Raw genomic sequence first — 20,876 nt, forward strand, 5'->3', positions numbered from 1 at the left:
AGGGTGACCGAATATCACCCTAGCGTGCTACAACGCCTGATTACAGCGGAGCGGGATGTGGTGAGTGGAACAGTGCCCAAATTAGAAGTGACTATACGTGATGTGTTAGTGCAATATAAAAAATGCGTAGGTTGTAACCTGGTCAAATTTTTTTTAATGATGGTCAACCCGCATTGCTTAAAAAAATAGTGAGCGGACTAGCGGGGACCCGATGACACAACACACAAGTGGGTACTGGCTTATTTAACCATTACCACACAATCAATGGAACCGAGGTTGTTCTTCTCCTAGGTTCTTTCCTTTCTTTCACGAAGTCACTCCTTTGTTGTTTTTCATGAATTAGCCCGGGGTCTAGGAGTGTCCACTCATACCCTCTCTCTCTTGTTGCTGATCCCTATGTTACAGCACATGTTTTGGGTTTTACTGATCAGTTTCTGGTTGATACAGGAGCTACTCGTAGCGCCTTGTCTAAACACTTGATTCCTAGGGCTCCCTTGTCTGGCTTAACTATTACATCGATAGGTTTCGACGGAACATCCACCCATAGCCCTTTGTCACAACCACTTGCACTCCATGTTGATAAGTTTACTGCTCTATGTCCATTTTTGCTTTCCCCAAATACACCAGATAATATTGTGGGTCTTGACATGCTCAAATATTTCAGGGCCACGATACGATGTTCTCCGGAAGGAGTACGGGTTATTTTAAATGACAACCACCCCATGATTGAGAGATCCTGTATTGTTAAAGAGGACATTGCCCTAGCTTCACTCCCTAGTACTTTGTGGGTGGCTTCAGATACTGATGTAGGACAAATGGTTATTCCACCAGTGCATATTAGTGTCAAGGAGGGTGCTATACTGCCAAGATTGCCTCAGTATAAAATTTCTCAAGAAGGAGAGGAAGCACTTACACACATTGTTCATGACTTAATTAAAGTGGGGGTTGTGGAAGAAGTTCCTTACAATGTTTGCAATAGTCCGATTCTTCCTATTTTGAAAAAAGATACTGACACTAAGATTTATAGATTTATCATTGACTTGAGGGAGGTCAATAAGATTGTAGTACCGCAATACCCTGTAGTGTCTGACATAACGACATTGCTTACCTTGGTCCCTCCAACAGCAACTACATTTTCAGTAGTAGATTTGAAGAATGCTTTCTTCTCGATTCCTATTCATCCTGATAGCCAATATTTGTTCGGTTTCACTTTGAATAATCGATCGTACAGATTTTGTAGAGTTCCTCAAGGCTATACTGAGAGTCCTAGTATTTATAGTAAAGCCTTGAAACGACAACTTGATTCTTTTATTTTCCAAAAAAGAGTATTCCACAGCTGATCAAGCAACCAGCACCTCTATATTTCAATGTCCCTCAGAGTGTTCAATTTTTCTGTGCTGACAACCTCCAGGACCCGCTGTGGTTTGGTCCCACTGGAAAACCAGATGAAGACTATGAGAAGAGAATGGAGGCAGCACCAGATGTGAAGTAAGACAGAGCCACGTTGTATCAAAAAATTGTGTTTTTCTTTATTTTTTCATTCTTAAGACAGCCATCGCGTTTCGCTCCCCAACCTTGGGAGCTTCGTCAGGGCTGAAAACAACATAAAAATGATACACCAATATTAATAACACATACTAACATTTAAAAATTACAACAACAAGACAAACAATATTAAAAAGCACCCTAAGTAAGGCTACTAGGAGAGGAGATGGCAGCACCTGAAAGAACCATAGTGTCAAACCCATATGTTAAGGGGCATATTTCTTTAAATCTGAAGATGCATTAACAGAAATACAAAAAACAATATAACTACAAGAAAGAGGCATAAATACATATTGCAAAATGCAACCAAATGCTCAGTGTTTGTGCTAAGCGTTGGAAAGGGGGGGGGGGGGAACCAGGAAAATTTATAAGGTGATACTCAAGTAAGGAAAAAAGGGAAATAAACTTGTACAGAATAGTTATACCATGTGATGGATATAGACATGCACCCACTCTCAAGTGAATTCGCCCAAGGATTGAAAGTATACATAATGCCATTCTCACCAAAGATCTGGATTAGTCCTGATACGACGCAATATTATGGACACGAAGACTGGTCAAATCCAGCAGCAAGAAGTTCTAAAAAAAGGGAGGACACGGATAGATAAAGTGACTATATTTGAGATCAAAGCCTAACAGGTATAACTATAGTAAGTCTGACTATAGTAAGTCTTTTTTTCTCTTTACACCCTTGTTATATTAAATGTCTGATATTAACCGGAAGCCATTCCCCCACTTGTTAATACCAATCCCTCCTTCTTTTAGATATTATTGAAATTACGGCCCTGGTTACCAGTGTGAAACATTTTAAAGCCCGAGATGCATATTTTCATCTTTGTCCTGGTACAATAATTTGAAAGTGGGTAAGAGATTGTGACACTGTAGTATACTGTGTCTTTGGATGAGAGTTAATAGGTTAGGATTCCTTTGTCAACATCTTGAATGTCATTTCTTCTCCAGACACGTTACAAAACATTACCTTCTTGACTCTTGATGAGATTTACCTTGAAGCCCGTGACGCTGTTTTCATCTTTTGCTCTGATACGGGAACCTTGATACTGGGTAAGGAGTCTGGTCACTTCGGTATACCTGTTAGGCTTTGATCTCAAATATAGTCACTTTATCTATCCGTGTCCTCCCTTTTTTTAGAACTTCTTGCTGCTGGATTTGACCAGTCTTCGTGTCCATAATATTGCGTCGTATCAGGACTAATCCAGATCTTTGGTGAGAATGGCATTATGTATACTTTCAATCCTTGGGCGAATTCACTTGAGAGTGGGTGCATGTCTATATCCATCACATGGTATAACTATTCTGTACAAGTTTATTTCCCTTTTTTCCTTACTTGAGTATCACCTTATAAATTTTCCTGGTTCCCCCCCCCCCCCCTTTCCAACGCTTAGCACAAACACTGAGCATTTGGTTGCATTTTGCAATATGTATTTATGCCTCTTTCTTGTAGTTATATTGTTTTTTGTATTTCTGTTAATGCATCTTCAGATTTAAAGAAATATGCCCCTTAACATATGGGTTTGACACTATGGTTCTTTCAGGTGCTGCCATCTCCTCTCCTAGTAGCCTTACTTAGGGTGCTTTTTAATATTGTTTGTCTTGTTGTTGTAATTTTTAAATGTTAGTATGTGTTATTAATATTGGTGTATCATTTTTATGTTGTTTTCAGCCCTGACGAAGCTCCCAAGGTTGGGGAGCGAAACGCGTTGGCTGTCTTAAGAATGAAAAAATAAAGAAAAACACAATTTTTTGATACAACGTGGCTCTGTCTTACTTCACATCTGGTGCTGCCTCCATTCTCTTCTGATTCTTTTATTTTGCCTGATGGAGTGGCTCTCATACAATATGTCGATGACATTTTGTTAGCAGCTGATACACCTGAACAGTGTGAAAAATGTACTTTGGCCTTGCTTTCTTTTCTTGCAACACATCACCATAAAGTATCACGGAAGAAATTGCAATATTGTAGACCGAAGGTGACCTACTTAGGTCATCTTCTGTCTAAGGAGGGACGTGCATTGACACCAGATCGCATTCAAGCAATTTTAGACACTCCAGTACCTTCCACACAAAAAGATGTCCGTGCATTCATTGGTTTAATTTCATTTTGTAGGCAATGGATAGTGGGTTTTTCCCACATTGTTAAACCACTGCTAGCACTTTTGACTAAAAACACTCCGATCCCCCTTCCTTGGACAAATGAATGTCAAAATGCTTTTTGCCAGTTGAAACAAGCTCTTTGCTCTGCACCAGTGTTAGGTACACCAGATTATACGAAAGCTTTTACACTCTATGTACACGAGAAAGATGGATGTGCATTGTCAGTTTTAGTACAGACACACGGTGACAAGCAACGTCCCTGTGCATACTTTTCTGCAGTTCTTGATCCTGTTGCTGGTGCGTTGCCTGGATGTTTCGGTTCCGTTGCAGCGACAGCTGTGTCCATACGTCAGAGTGAAGGGATAGTGTTGTCACACAAACTGTTGGTGCTAGTACCCCATGCAGTAGATGCCCTTTTGAAACAGACTAGAACGCAGCATTTGACTAGTGCCCGCCTGCCAGGATATGAATTGACACTATTAGCACCTCATATTACATTGAAGAGGTGTGCTACACTAAACCCAGCTACTTTGTTGCCATATCCTGTGACTCAGTCCCAGTCGAAGGAACCTCATAATTGTATATTCCTTACTGAGGAACAGACAAAGGGTTGCATCGATTTGCAAGATACGCCCCTTTCAGATGTAGATGGGGAATTATGGGTTGATGGGTCCTGTTTGAAATTACCAGATGGCACAACCTCAGCTGCATATGCAATCACCACACTTGAAACAGTAGTGGAAACAGCTCGCATACCTCAGAAGTCGGTTCAAGCAGCTGAACTAATAGCTTTGACACAAGCATGTGAGCTTAGTACTGACTTATGTGTGCACATTTACACGGATAGCCGCTATGCTTTTGGGGTGGTTCATGATTTTGGCTTACTCTGGAAGAAAAGAGTCTTTCTTACATCCCACGTGATGCAGATAATGCATGGAGAATTAGTACATAATCTCTTGACTGCACTCACATATCCGAAGAAAGTTGCCATTATGAAGTGTAGCGCACACAAGAAGATCACTGATAAAATAGGGCAAGGAAATGCCTTTGCAGATCGTGTAGCTCGTGAGACTGAGATGCAACGAAGCACTACTTCTATGTACGTAGTGAAATCTCAAGCTGAACGATGGTATGATGCTAGAGAGGAAGTACTAGATGTACAGAGATCTGCCGCTGTAGCAGAACTTGAGCAATGGTCCAAAGAAGGAATATTGGATGATGAGGGTTGTTGGCGCAACAAAAACATGGATAAGTGGAAGTTACCTGCAGCCTATTTACAACCTATGGTTCAAATGGCACATGGGCTGGCATATGTTGGAGCTCTAGCAATAACCAAATTGCTTACACATGTCTGGGAGCATCCTGAGATTGCCAGTACAGCTAAAAGATTGGTACAGTCCTGTTTGATCTGTTGGCAGTACAATCCTGGAAATGGGACACGAACTCCCACAGGAGGGTTTGCTACACCAACCGTACCTTTTGAAGTTTGGCAGATGGATTACATCCAGCTTGAACGCTGTAATCATCTGAAATATGTCCTAGTGGTGGTATGTGCCTTCAGTAAATGGATAGAGGCGTACCCTACAAAGGATAATACTGCTCTCACTACAGCAAAGGTGCTTCTGAAGGAGTTTTTCCACAGGTATGGTGTTTGCAAAATTTTATGGCGCGACAACGGACCTCATTTTATTGGGCAAGTTGTTGATTATGTCATGAAAGGATTAGGGATCAAACAGAAATTCCATGCAGTATTCAACCCACAATCAGCAGGATTGGTGGAAAGGTATAATGCTACCTTAAAATGGAAGCTGGCGAAAATAGTGGCTTCTACGTCCCTAAAGTGGCCGGATGCATTGCCTTTGGCACTGTTGTTCATAAGATCAGTACCACACTCACGATTAGGTCTCACACCATATGAGGTAGTATTTGGAAGACCGATGAATATTTGGGGAGTTCCTAAACCACGCCCCATACATGATGTACCTTGTGTTTTTTTGAGCAATTATTTGGCACAGTTAACTGACAGTTTGACTTCTATTCATCAACAGGTTCGAGAAGCTCTTCCTGATAAATTTACAGGTGAGGCCCATGATCTCTGACCTGGTGACCAGGTGATGGTCAAGGCGTTTGACAGATCGAACAGCTTGGAGCCGAGGTGGCGAGGTCCAGAGCAGGTGCTGTTGGCTACAAGGACAGCGGTTCGAGTGACGAACAGAAAGAATTGGCTCCATACCACGCATTGCAAGCATGTATCGCCCGCCTTGGTGGAACCTGCTGTGCTGATCGACCATCGAGAGATTCTGGAAATGGAGAAGGGTCAAGCTATCTTATCTGACGAGTCTACGGAAGCCTTCCCGGACCACACAATTCCTGGAACAGCGCGATATAATTTGAGACAGAGGAAAGAATCTGCAGTTTTGAATGAGACTGGTTGAGCTACCGCCCTGGGTTGTGAAACGGAGAGCCAATAAGGCAAGGGGGGATCAGCCCTGCATTAGTGTAGTGCCACCCGTCTTGGCCTGTGGTGAAGAAATCAACGGCAACCCACGGGAGAAGAGCTCCAACAATTGTTTTGTTTTTAGATTCTTTGAAAGATTGATCATCATTGCTATAGAAGATGAATAGCACCAAGAAAATCATTTGTGCTGTAGGGTTTGTTATTGCCCTGATGGTTTTGGCAATAACCACTTGGTTCATTGAGAAAGCAGTTCCTGATCGACAGCTTTTTGTTGCAACCACTCCAGCTCCACTGGAGCATCACTACTACACTCTTCCTTATCATGAGCAGAAACATCAACAGTCCTATCTGAATAACACATTCATTCAGATGTTGCATCATACCCATAATGCTACAAATACTACCAATTGTTGGGTGTGTGGAATGATACCTCCACACCAGAAGAAAGGAGGAACACCTTTTATTCCTCTACCGTTTTCTCATAATGGTTCTTGTCAAGCTTGGTATGCTCTTTTGTTTTCTTATGGAAAGCCTTCAGTAGGTGGAATCATTTTTCAGTTGAATAAAGAATGTTACCAAGACAAAAATGGGTATCCTCAAGCTAAGGGGACTAAATGGGAATGGGATGAATACCAACCGGACAATATTTCAACAACATATGTCTTCACAAATGTGAGGAATCTGAAGAACATTGGACCTTTTGTGATTTCTGTAACCAGAGCAAAAGCAGATTTATGTATTGGCAGTGTTGGGAGAATTCCCGTAGGACGAAGCGAATGTACTACTGTATTAAACATTGAAGCTGTTAGCAATAGCAGCTTTGTAGCGTCTCACAACACCTATTTTGTGTGTGGTAACAAAGGATATTACCAATTACCTGTTGGATGATCAGGGGTATGTTACATATCATTTTATTACCCCCTGTGTTTTTAGCACCTGCATCATATCATCTTGACCTGAAACTGTTTAAAGATATTTCAATGAATAGATATAAACGGACAACAAGTACTGATGAGATTGATCAGACAGACACCGCCCTGCAACAATATGTTGATTTCAATTTGGGTTTGTTCTTCTTCCTGGGTGTTGCATTAAATAGCAGAAAGATCAGACGATTGACCCGTGTAGTGGAAGCTGTTACCAATCAGACAGCTATGGCACTTGGGAACATTACAGAAGAACTGCAAATTGCAAGAATTGTAGCACTCCAAAATCGGATGGTGCTCGATGTGATCTTGGCTGATCGTGGTGGGGCATGCCGCATCATCGGTAGCAGCTGTTGTGTCTTTATCCCGGACCATTCACCATCAGTTTATGACGCAATTTCTAAACTGCATAAGATTGCTGCAGACATTCACCCAGAGACTGGTACATGGACATTTTCAAACTGGATATGGACACTCTTTGTTACTTGGGGCTGGAAACTACTGACTTTTCTATGTATTCTACTGGTGATACTATTTACATGCTGTACTTGTATACAATGTGGTCCCATGATTTGCTCTACATGCGTTACTGCTTGTACACCTGCCAAGAGAAGTGTTACGAAAGAACAGCAAATGTTAAGCAAAGAGATTTCTGATATGATGAATATCAATGTACAGGATGCAGATCTAGATTACCCTAGAGAGACAGATGTCTTCAGCAAATGCTGAAAGGGTCGTCTGTGGTAATTTAACAGTAATTGGGTTAAGCATTAGCAGAAGACATGTCATATTTAGAGACTATCTTGCCCGTTTTACAGAATCCATTTTGTCTTTCTATCGGCCATTTTGTATGCCATGTGCTTGGTCCTACCTTCCTGTCAACTGCTCTAGAAATCTGCCTAGAGACAAGATATGTTTAGTCTCCTCTACTTTGCACATGCTCAGAAGAGCATACAGCTGTCCCTAGCATGTAACTGTCTGGATATGTTGACTCCAACTAGCTAACTGTTAGCTCCTCCCACTTGTCTACTGTGCATTTTCTGTATGACCTTGTATGTGCCTAAGAAAGGCAGCTTGTACTTGTACCGCCTTCATTTGAGCCTCTGTGTGGGTATAAAAGGACCCAGCTCGTTCCAGTCAGTGTGCTACCTCATACTATACCGAAGGGTGTGGTGTGAATGTAGTTCCACCTCATGAGGTTTAATAAACTCTGTCTTTTCTATTCCAGTTTCTGTGCCAACTTCTTACTATTGGTCCAAGGACTCTGAGCAGAGAAGGGCGAATCCCTTGCACTAGTAGGCCTGGCTGGGGCTTGCTACCATACTACAATGCATGACACTACAATGCAGGCATTACATCGCATGTCATTACAACGCATAACATTACAACGCATAGTACTCCTACACTATCCAACACTTACCGTACTGTTACACCCCCTGGAGTTAGAATAGTAATTTTTACCCCTACACTATCCAACACTTACCCTACTGTTGCACTCCATGGAGTTAAAATAGTAATAGTTACCCCTACACTATCCAATACTTACCCTACTGTTGCACCCCCTGGAGTTAATATAGTAATTTTGACCCCTACACTATCCAACACTTACCTTAAATACAATATAATGGTATGCATTCTAATGGTATGCATTGTAAAAGTATAATGCGATGTAATGGAATGCGTTGTAAATGTAGTTAAAAAAAATTGTTGTAATGGCATGTGTTGTACGTCAAGAATTCATGTCCTACTAATGTTGAGTTGTTCTTTGATTCCCTTGTGGGCAGTGCTCAATTAGTTAAATTAGCTAGGACAAGTCCCAGTATATCTAGAGTGGGTTTAATATATGCTGTTTTCAGTTCGCTTAGAAATTCACCAACATCTAGGGAAAGGTTGATGACCACAGTCACTGGTATGGTCTCAGAGGACTCAAACAGGATTGAGTTTAAAATGTGTGGCAGGCAAGAATGTTTCCTTTTGTGTTCAAACAGGGAAGAATAAGAGGAGCACTCGGTATGTAATCTTAGGCAGAACTATTAACTAATCTAATCCAAGGGTGCATCACTACAGAATCGTGTTGGCTAGCACAAAGAGTGAAAAGTAAAAATTAAGTAGAGGAAACCTACTTGTAGTGAGCACTGTTCCTACTGGAAAAAACCCTTTTCCAACAATTTAAGAGAAACTGCTAGTAAATTAATCAAACAGTAAGCAATATAAGATTTTGCGTTCTATAATTTAATTCTCATTCATAGAACTTTTATGCAGTATGTATGCATTAATACTTTACGTACATGTATCCTATTTATACATCTGTTATAACTATCGAACAATCAACATGTTTTGCAAAAAGGGATGTAAATTGATACATAACAAATATTCTATTTACATGTTTCTAAACATTTCGGAATGAATGAGAATTAAATAATAGAACGCAAAATCTTATATTGCTTACTGTTTGATTAATTTACTAGCAGTTTCTCTTAAATTGTTGGAAAAGGGTTTTTTTCCAGTAGGAACAGTGCTCACTACAAGTAGGTTTCCTCTACTTAATTTTTACTTTTGTGTTCAAAGCCTGAATGAGCCTCAGAGAAAGGAGTTGCTTGGTTTAGAGAGAACGTGGGCTTCGAGGTTGGTATCTTTCTTCAAAATGTAGTTTCCTAAGTGTTGGACCTGGCCCTCTTGGCAGGGGCATCCCTAAACTTTTTGCCTTCCTCCAATAGTCTCTCTGACCTGTTTTTGTTGGTTTAATGACTCTGGGCACTTTATCTCTGCTGACCAGTGCTAAAGTGCATATGCTCTCCCTATGTAAAATGTAACTGTGATTGATTTCCCTGATTGGTTCATTGGATTTACTGTCAGTCCCCAGTAAAGTGCACCAGGAGTGCCAGGGCTTGTGAATGCCAATACTGCTAGTGGGCCTGCAGCGCTGGTTGCGCCACCCACAGAAGCAGCCTTGTAAAATGTGTCTAGGGTCTGCCACTGCAGAACCTGCGTGCAGTCTGGTACTGTCATGCTGGCTGGGCAAGTGCACCCACTTGCCAGCCCCTAAACCTTCCCTTAACTTCATATTAGTCACCCCTATGGTAGGCCTGAGGGCAGGGTGCATTGTAAGTGTAAGGTAGGACATGCTCTGATGTGTGTGGCATGTCCTAATAGTGAATTACTGCCAAATTCGTTTTTCACTATTGTAAGGCTACCTGTTCCCTTTAGGCCAGATGGGCTGCTGGAAATATTACACTCTATAATCCCAGCAGGCTCAGGGAACATGGTAGAAATTAGTGTTTATTATGCCTGAACTCAGAATAATAAAATACTTCTTTTAGTAAAGTTTATTTTAATATCCTGTGTTTGCAAATGCTACTTTTAGAAAGATAGCATTTGCTTGCCTAACCATTTCAGCCCACCTCTGCTTTGTGTGTATCTGACTGTCTGAGTTGTATGAGTGACAGGGCTGGGAGGTGACAGGTGGTGAATGGCAGGATGACACCTTAGTGGGAGGTGGGAGTTTCCCTGAACTATGCATCAGGCTGTGCTCTGCCACCACAATGCTGGCTCCGCCCCCCTGGGGAGCGACTGATGACTCAGCCTGCACCTGGCCCAGGAAGGACCGAAGCTTGTCAACAAAGTACTCCTGGCTGCCCCTGTCCACACAATGCTGGCTCCGCCCCCCTGGGGAGCGGCTGATGTGCCTGCCCTCACACTGAATGCAGAAGCCAGAAGTACCCACCACAAGTGCTCAGAGGCTGAGAGCAGTTATGCAGATGCCCCCCTGGCCAGTGAGAACAAAAGAAACTGTGTATAAAAGTAGGAGCCCTGCTCCTTGTAAATTAGAATCCTGTTTTACCACGAAGGACCTCTGCCCGACTAGAAGGAGAAGAGACGCTGGGAGGACTGGCCTGCTGCTTGCTTTGCTGAGAAAGGAGAGGAGAAGACTTGCTGAGAAAAGACTTTGCTTCTTTGTGCTTTAAACATTCTCCAAGGGCTTGATTGAGCTTGCCCCCTGACCTGGACCCCAGGACTAGTGGGTCCTTGGTGCTTTTGCTCATCTTGACTTTCGAGCCGTGTGTGCTTCCCTGCTGGAGGAAGACTGCGCCCCTCATCGCCCCCTCCTAGGGCTGTGGCACTCGGGAGCTTGCCAGCCTTTGCCCTGTGAGAGCCTCGCTCCTATCGGAGTCGCTCTCTGCCCACAGGCTTGGCTTCCTGCTCCTCTGCCCCCTGCCTGCTACTGGAGTGCCTTGAAGCGCTCTCACCCCTCCCGCCGGAATTTCCTTTGTGGATTGTGATCCACGCCGGGTCGACAGCTGCACAGTCCGTGCCCTGTGACCCCGCTTCGCAATCCCGAGGTTTTGCCAGGCCGCGCCGCCCCCGCTGAGGAGACCCCCGCACCGTCGTGCCAAGGGTCGCGGGCCGCGCCTGCCTGTCTGCACACGCCCGCTGGCGTCAAGATCCGAGAGTGCCCCCATCGTTGGAGTCGCACCAGCCTGTGCCGACTCTCGCCAAAGAAGAAGTGCGCATTAAATCACCACCGGGCCCGGGGCCTGCAACTCCTTCTTTCCCCGTCATCGCTTCCTGTCTGAGAGCTGCACAGAGAAGCCTCCGTGTGCCCGGAGCCCCCACGGGTGAGTAGAGCTGTGTGCTCTGTCAGTACTCCCCGTCAGGGACCCCGAGCTCCCCCCTACCTGCTGCACTGCTTCCAGAGCCCTCCCGCACCGCTGGGCCGGCCCGCCTTTAACTCTGTCCTCGAGCCGAGAGGAAGAGCCGGGGCCGGCACAGGCGTGCTCACGCCCGATGCGTGAGAGTTGGTAGGGGCTGTGTCAGTTTCACCCTTGAAGGCAGGAGAGGCGCTGCAAGGCACGCCGAAGGCCCGGGGAGGGTCCCAAAGCCCCAGAACAGAGAGAGACTATCCTTTGAAAGGGGATAACACGGAGAGAACCCTTAAAGAACTATTTTCTTGAAGTAAAGCAATTGAATTATTTTTGAACAAGCAAACAACCATTGAAAGCTACAACTGAGAACCTTTGCCTATTTACAACCTGTGGTGCTACAAAAACGTTATTTGATCTTGTGATAAGTCTGATCTGCCTATATATATATATTTTTACATAAAGTAGCATATTTTTATATATAATACCTGCCTGGTGTCCATTTGTGGGGGGATTGGTTCATTTTACTGTGTGTGCTGTTACAAATGCTTAACTAATAACGCCTGAAGAATAGCCTTGGCTGCTCACGCCACGCACCTAGAGGGTGAGCAAGGTTCATTCTAAGGGGTCATCCTTTGCCCTGACTTAGAGGAGAGGGTCCCTGCTTGTCACAAGTGAATACTTGCGCCAACCAGAAACCCCCAATTCTAACATTGGACCCAGCGGTGAGGATTTGCGAATTTGCATTTGTAGTTGACATACAGTGAATTGCTGATCACCACATAGTGAGAGCAGACCTATAACGCAGCCACAGGTTTCCATTTCTATAATTTTGCATGTGTTTTTGAAACGTCATGCCTGGTTCTGTGAGGATGGAAAAGGCAGCAACCAGATGCCTGTCGCCAGAGGAGTTGGCGGACAGGGCAGCAGACAGGGCACATGCAATGGAGATGGCAAAGTTAGCTGGACAATTGGAAATGGAAAAACAGAGATTGGCAATGGAAGCGCAAAAACACCAAAGAGCTTACCACTTGAGGATGAGAGAACTTGATTTGGAGCTTGAAGCCAGGAGGGCTTCAGCCCAACATCCAGAGATTTGTGTAGCTGGCGGATTGAGCTTTGCTGAGTTGGAGGTGGAGTCCAGCTCAGCTGGTGGCAGCAACATTCAGGTATCTAGTGCTGACAGCATAGCGTGCGCACCTAGAGATCTGGCACCTGACTTGGAGGGGGTTAACTTACACCAGGAGGTTCAAGGGCATGAGGTAGCTCCAGTAGTGTGCAGCGTCCCTGAAGGGAATAGGGTAGCTGGCGTAGGAGTTCATGGTCCTAGTGGTGGGTGGGTTTCCCCCATGGTTGAGGTCCTGGTGGGTGAGTGTAAGGACCACCCAGAAGAGTGTGGGTTGTGTGACAGAGACAGTCCGCTACTGTCTGGCCAGTCTCAGGAGAATGGTGTGGAGTATGTGTGTGAGGCGCTGGATGGTGAGGTGAAGGATAGTTTGGTTAACCCTGCTAGGGGGCTGTGTAATCCAATTCTGGGAGAGCATACTTTAAGTCCCAGTTTTTCAGAGCTATGCCAACACCTGTTTGAGAGTGAGTTCTCTGACCCCAGGGAGCTCACATTGGAGGCAGACCTTGTGGTGGATTCCAGAGGGTCTGGAGAGGCATTGGGGTGTGTTCCTGTGGGGAGTGGCTCAGGTATCTTCCAGCCCAGAGTGGTGGAAGTGGCGCAGAGTAGCCCAGCTAGGTCCTGTAGTAGTGAGAGGGGTGTAGGGCCTAACGTCCTGTCCTTAAGGGGAAGGAGTGAGAATGGGCTTTGTCCCGGTAGTGCCCAACCTCAGTCTCAGAGCCTGGATGGTTCTTTAAGGGAATACCAGGTGGGGAGCCTAGGCTGTCCGGATGAGTCACCCTCTGAGGGGGATCCCCCAGTGGCTAGAGAACGTGGAGGCTCTGTAAGCAGAGCTCCAGTAGTTCTGGTGTCTGGCAGTTCCGCTCCAGTTGGGAGGGTGCAGAGGTCCAGAAAGAGGGGCAAGAGGGGGAAAGAGTCCCCAGTGGAAGAACCAGTGGGTCAGGGGCCACCAGCAGGGCTGCGTCCCCAGTGAATGACCAGGGGGACACCACTTCTGTCCTGGGGGATCTTCCCACACTGTCAGAGGGACAGGGTTTGGGAGATCTGCGCCAGGCAGACTGTCGCACGACACATGAGCTATGTGCCACCCTCGGGGGGGGCATGCGTGCTCCCGGGAAGTCCAGGTGCGCCAGGCAAGTGTTCAACGGCAGGGGTGGGTCCCTGAGTTGGAGAGCCAGGTTCAGGTGTTGTCTGACCTGGAGGGTGGGACCACTGTAATCAGTGTCCTGACCCATGTCACTTCTAGGGGTACCCCTCCAGTTGGGAGTGGGCAGTACTCTGGAAGGGGGTGCAGAGGGAGGGAGTCCTTGCCTCTGACCCCGGTGCGGTTTGAGGGTTTAGACCCTAGGATAGAGGGCCAGGTGCAGGGTGTCCCCCCTGACCTGGTGCCCCAGTTGCAGGATAGAACCCCTGAACTGGTGGGCGAATTGTGCAGGTCACCTGCCACAGGTGCCCTGACAATTCTGGAAGGGGGTACCACTCCAGGTGGGAGGGTACAGAGCCCCAAGGAGGAGGACCGGGTGTGGGAGAGCCCACCCCAGTCTTTGGTCCAGCCGCCAGGTACAGGCCTGGAGCTGGTGGGTCAGTGCCAGTATGACATACCTGACCTGACAGGAGGGAGAGTGGACAAAGGGTGCCAAGCACCTGGGGCTACTGCCCCCCGCTATTTGAGGCCACATAGGTTTGGGAGCCCTGAGAGGCAAGAGGCCTGGGTCTCAGCCCTGACTACTGTCAGTGGCCACTGGGAATTGATGTCGGTCTGTTGGGACACACCTGTGAGCCAGTTAAGGTTAGAGGCTGCACCGATGGTGTCCACAGATGAAGAAAAGGGTGCCCCAGGGATTGACTTGGTGGACCCTGAGAGTATGAACAGAGGATTTGAAGTAGGTGCAGATTGGCGTAGAACTGGAATGTGCCCCTGCTGTTGCGGGCCAGGTCCAGGTTCTATCGCCCAAAGCAGGGAAGCCCATCACAGTGGTGATTGGTCTACCCTGCGTTTTGGCTGGAAGGGGGTTGTGTTGGACCTGGCCCTCTTGGCAGGGGCATCCCTAAACTTTTTGCCTTCCTCCAATACTCTCTCTGACCTGTTTTTGTTGGTTTAATGACTCTGGGCACTTTACCACTGCTGACCAGTGCTAAAGTGCATATGCTCTCCCTATGTAAAATGTAACTGTGATTGATTTCCCTGATTGGTTCATTGGATTTACTGTCAGTCCCCAGTAAAGTGCACCAGGAGTGCCAGGGTTTGTGAATGCCAATACTGCTAGTGGGCCTGCAGCGCTGGTTGCGCCACCCACAGAAGCAGCCTTGTAAAATGTGTCTAGGGTCTGCCACTGCAGAACCTGCGTGCAGTCTGGTACTGTCATGCTGGCTGGGCAAGTGCACCCACTTGCCAGCCCCTAAACCTTCCCTTAACTTCATATTAGTCACCCCTATGGTAGGCCTGAGGGCAGGATGCATTGTAAGTGTAAGGTAGGACATGCTCTGATGTGTGTGGCATGTCCTAATAGTGAATTACTGCCAAATTCGTTTTTCACTATTGTAAGGCTACCTGTTCCCTTTAGGCCAGATGGGCTGCTGGAATTATTACACTCTATAATCCCAACGGGCTCAGGGAACATGGTAGAAATTAGTGTTTAGTATGCCTGAACTCAGAATAATAAAATACTTCTTTTAGTAAAGTTTATTTTAATATCCTGTGTTTGCAAATGCTACTTTTAGAAAGATAGCATTTGCTTGCCTAACCATTTCAGCCCACCTCTGCTTTGTGTGTATCTGACTGTCTGAGTTGTATGAGTGACAGGGCTGGGAGGTGACAGGGGGTGAATGGCAGGATGACACCTTAGTGGGAGGTGGGAGTTTCCCTGAACTATGCATCAGGCTGTGCTCTGCCACCACAATGCTGGCTCCGCCCCCCTGGGGAGCGACTGATGACTCAGCCTGCACCTGGCCCAGGAAGGACCGAAGCTTGTCAACAAAGTACTCCTGGCTGCCCCTGTCCACACAATGCTGGCTCCACCCCCCTGGCGAGCAGCTGATGTGCCTGCCCTCACCCTGAATGCAGAAGCCAGAAGTACCCACCACAAGTGCTCAGAGGCTGAGAGCAGTTATGCAGAGGCCCCCCTGGCCAGTGAGAACAAAAGAAACTGTGTATAAAAGTAGGAGCCCTGCTCCTTGTAAATTAGAATCCTGTTTTACCACGAAGGACCTCTGCCCGACTAGAAGGAGAAGAGACGCTGGGAGGACTGGCCTGCTGCTTGCCTTGCTGAGAAAGGAGAGGAGAAGACTTGCTGAGAAACGACTTTGCTTCTTTGTGCTTTAAACATTCTCCAAGGGCTTGATTGAGCTTGTCCCCTGACCTGGACCCCAGGACTAGTGGGTCCTTAGTGTTTTTGCTCGTCTTGACTTTCGAGCCGTGTGTGCTTCCCTGCTGGAGGAAGACTGCGCCCCTCATCGCCCCCTCCTAGGGCTGTGGCACTCGGGAGCTTGCCAGCCTTTGCCCTGTGAGAGCCTCGCTCCGATCGGAGTCGCTCTCTGCCCCCAGGCTTGGCTTCCTGCTCCTCTGCCCCCTGCCTGCTACTGGAATGCCTTGAAGCGCTCTCACCCCTCCCGCCGGAATTTCCTTTGTGGATTGTGATCCACGCCGGGTCGACAGCTGCACAGTCCGTGCCCTGTGACCCCGCTTCGCAATCCCGAGGTTTTGCCAGGCCGCGCTGCCCCGCTGAGGAGACCCCCGCACCGTCGTGCCAAGGGTCGCGGGCCACGCCTGCCTGTCTGCACACGCCCGCTGGCGTCAAGATCCGAGAGTGCCCCCATCGTTGGAGTCGCACCAGCCTGTGCCGACTCTCGCCAAAGAAGAAGTGCGCATTAAATCACCACCGGGCCCGGGGCCTGCAACTCCTTCTTTCCCCGTCATCGCTCCCTGCCTGGGAGCTGCGCAGAGAAGCCTCCGTGTGCCCGGAGCCCCCACGGGTGAGTAGAGCTGTGTGCTCTGTCAGTACTCCCCGTCAGGGACCCCGAGCTCCCCCCTACCTGCTGCACTGCTTCCAGAGCCCTCCCGCACCGCTGGGCCGGCCCGCCTTTAACTCTGTCCTCGAGCCGAGAGGAAGAGCCGGGGCCAGCACAGGCGTGCTCACGCCCGATGCGTGAGAGTTGGTAGGGGCTGTGTCAGTTTCACCCTTGAAGGCAGGAGAGGCGCTGCAAGGCACGCCGAAGGCCCGGGGAGGGTCCCAAAGCCCCAGAACAGAGAGAGACTATCCTTTGAAAGGGGATAACACGGAGAGAACCCTTAAAGAACTATTTTCTTGAAGTAAAGCAATTGAATTATTTTTGAACAAGCAAACAACCATTAAAAGCTACAACTGAGAACCTTTGCCTATTTACAACCTGTGGTGCTACAAAAACGTTATTTGATCTTGTGATAAGTCTGATCTGCCTATATATATATATTTTTACATAAAGGAGCGTATGTTTATATATAATACCTGCCTGGTGTCCATTTGTGGGGGGATTGGTTCATTTTACTGTGTGTGCTGTTACAAATGCTTAACTAATAACGCCTGAAGAATAGCCTTGGCTGCTCACGCCACGCACCTAGAGGGTGAGCAAGGGTAATTCTAAGGGGTCATCCTTTGCCCTGACTTAGAGGAGAGGGTCCCTGCTTGTCACAAGTGAATACTTGCGCCAACCAGAGACCCCCAATTCTAACACTAAGGCATCACGCTGTTCTTGAGTATTTAATCTTCATCAAAGTGTTGTTCGGTGTGCTGTCAAGTGGAGGATTTTGTGGGCATTCCAGAAGTCTTAGTCTAGCTAAGTAAGTATGTCTCCTTCTGTAGCCACCTTGCCCGACCACAATATTATGAAACTGGTAATAGCAGGTGCCTCCTTGAAAGTGTCACAAAAGGAGAAAATATAAGGAGGCAAAAACTTCAAGATGTGCAAGACATGATGGAGATCAGAAGACTGAAGACGACTGAAGAGAAGTATCCATTTTCAAAGCTGGAAAGGGCCTGGAGAAATTCAGATGAATTTACAAGAAGCTGAAACCTGAAGGCTTGATAAGGGATAAAAATGTTAGCAAAGGGGTGTCAATCCCAATAAAAAAACATACCTGTCCTTTGTATTGTGACACATCTTGAATCTGAATCCTCGTCTTATATAGGGCCAAGAAGGAAAGAACCACAACCAGGAAAAGGAGCCCAACAAGAGATAGAATAGAGACTATTTCATTGGACGACTTTATAGACAACAAAGAAATTAACTGCCATCTTGAATTGAACCAAATTTCCATCATGCCAGAAAATGTATTCGGGCTATGGCAGCTGCCATAATAGGTTTATAAATCAGCATCTTTACTAGTCTGAAGCCCCAAGGTCTGTCACTTCCTAGATTCAATTTGATGCCTAAACATCTACCACAGTAGTGCCCCTTAACTCTGAGTTATCCACGTGGCCTGCTGTCAGGAAATGCACTGGGCGTAATGAACCATGAATTCCAATGGCTCTGCAGATCTGGAGAGACATGAAAGAAAGGCCAATACATGTCAGTGCATTTGTTTTGTGTGTTTTGTTTCCCATACTGTAGGTGGAAGACACCTCGGCAATGAAAACATGTGGTAGAATATGATATCCACTATATCAATACTACACAAGTAGTGTAAGTAATGATTTCATTTTAATTGTCCTGATGAATGCCCCATAGACCCGGCTGGGCAAGGATGGGCAGAAACATGTCGATAAAACGTTACGTGGTATAATTAGATCTAGTTACACGATCTAGTTTTATATCCCATCATTTTTAACAACAGACCTGTTTTGAGTTGAATTAAAATATTTTGGAAAGAACAGCTCTGCTTTTTAACTATTGTTTTTTTGGGCGAGTCACTATTTCTGGTCACTACCGTGTAGTACCAGAGGTTGCCTCAGGCTTGAGGCTGGCATATTACAACTTAATAAACCCAATGACTATGCCATAACGCGAGTGGAGAGCGGAGAAAAAGATACAGCGCTGGACACGTTTCATACACCGCGTTGATGAGGGTTTTTAAGTAACCAAAGGCACACGGTTACAAGTGTCCATTCCATTATTGATTCTGGATTACTAAAGGGGAACTGAATGGACAGTTATTCCTCCTCCCTAACTGTTGATTATTATTATGAAAGAAAGACCCACACACTGATCTGGTAAGTGAATAAGCCATGCTTCCTTGGACAAATGGACTGCTCAAGAACCTGTTACTGAGCAAGGCACAATAGTTATAGAATACTTAACCAATTCTGAAGGACCATTAGGTTTGGCATGTTGCCTGTGACATGTATTGTACACAGTGAAACCTCTTGCTTATTTAAGAGAGGTTTTGCAGAATCTGAAATGCCTTTCGAGACACTCTGTTTTCATTGAGTTTGAGATTTTCTTTAAAGTCCTTTAAGTAGTTTAGTTTTACTTTTGTACAGTTTTTCATCTGAGTTTAACAAACCAACTCTCCTTCTGTTAGACCATAAATCTATAGTTGTAAGGACCACCATGTCAAAAGCCCCTGTTGACCAGTAGTGGAACTGTTTTATGGATATTTCCATGGCAGTGTTTGGGAAGGTAGAGAGGGAATGAGTTTACAATGAATATCTTCCAGAATCTAGCAGCTATGGCTGCATTCGAGCCTGGAGAATGTTTAATAGCCATGTGGAAGTTCAGCAAAAGGTTAACAATGTCATGATCACTCCATGCAACATGAGGTACTTCCTGTGGCTGAAATTAGGATTATTGGGGTACATTTAGTTTCAAGGATGTGGCTTATTGAGTGACTTGACCAGTGGCTAATTGGTGGAAGCAGAGTACCTCAATGTTGGACAGGAGGCAGAAGGCTTGACGTGGTATAGGTCTGTCGAAGCAGATGTTTTAGGTGACCTGGTATGCACAGGTTATTATGCTGCATAGCAATGGTGGTTATTGACTTCAAAAAGGAGCCAGCAAAAATAGCATTGCATGTGGGTTAGGAGGATCAATAAATGAGATGGAATAAGGATGAGAATGTTTCAGATGGGAAGCATCAAACCAGCTTTGATTTGCATTCTGAGACAATGAAGTCTTTGATGTCAGCTATAGGTAGGGTCTTTTTGTTTTTTGCATGAAGCAGACATCAGTTTCATTACAGTCATTCTGTAAGGCATACATTTTAGTCACATCTGTAGCAACAGCAAAGAAGATTACCATTATGTGAAACCGTTACAGGTCTACGGTGGTGGGTAGTTCACAACTGAGTGATTTTTTAGCTGTCAGTACCTCATGTTGCTTATGTTCTAAATTTTGTAGTTAAAGTTGCAGCTCCGGCCATTGTGGCACCACAGGCAGTGAACATGATCTATTGCATGGTTCTTATGGTTGCTCCTTTCAGCTGACTAGTGACTTGTGCAAATGGAGGGCGAAGGCACCAGGAGAGTTCTTGGGAGGAATGGGTAGAATTGTGATTGGGATAGAAGTTTAGGAAAAAGTAAGGTGGGGAGGGATTAGGGCCTTTGGGAGATGGATAGATAGACAAATGTGTGAAGTTGAGAGTATGGTAGAATTTCTAGACGGTTCCAAGATATTGAGTTTTCAGTCCATATCTATCTCTTTCATGATGGTTGTTGCGAATGGGGCATGTGTGAGTGGAGGAGGATGGAAGCCAATAAAATGGTACCTTGGGGATTTTTAAAAAGAGATAGAGCACATAGAAGAGGGAAAAGCTATTTGAGGAAGGTGTGCATACAGTCAGAACGAGATGGAAGGAGACGCTGGGAAAGGTGGGTTATTAGGTAGGGAAAAATGTGTAGCTCAATTTTCAAAGGCAACTAAAAACCTTCCGGTAATCGCGATGAACTCTAATAGCTTCATTGATTAAGCACAGTGTGAAAGAAAAAAAGACTAGATCGCAAAAGACAAAAACTGTGCCACTCACCACCCTACCATCCTATCATCCATCTTTTCCTCTTTCAGCTAGTTAGAATAAACCCAGAGCAATGTTGTGGAACAACATGCACTAAAGCAGCACAGACAGCGACCAATCACAAATTACCTCTTCACTCCTTTGT

This window comes from Lissotriton helveticus, chromosome 1_1, assembly GCF_964261635.1.
Source record: "Lissotriton helveticus chromosome 1_1, aLisHel1.1, whole genome shotgun sequence".
Taxonomy (NCBI): domain Eukaryota; kingdom Metazoa; phylum Chordata; class Amphibia; order Caudata; family Salamandridae; genus Lissotriton; species Lissotriton helveticus.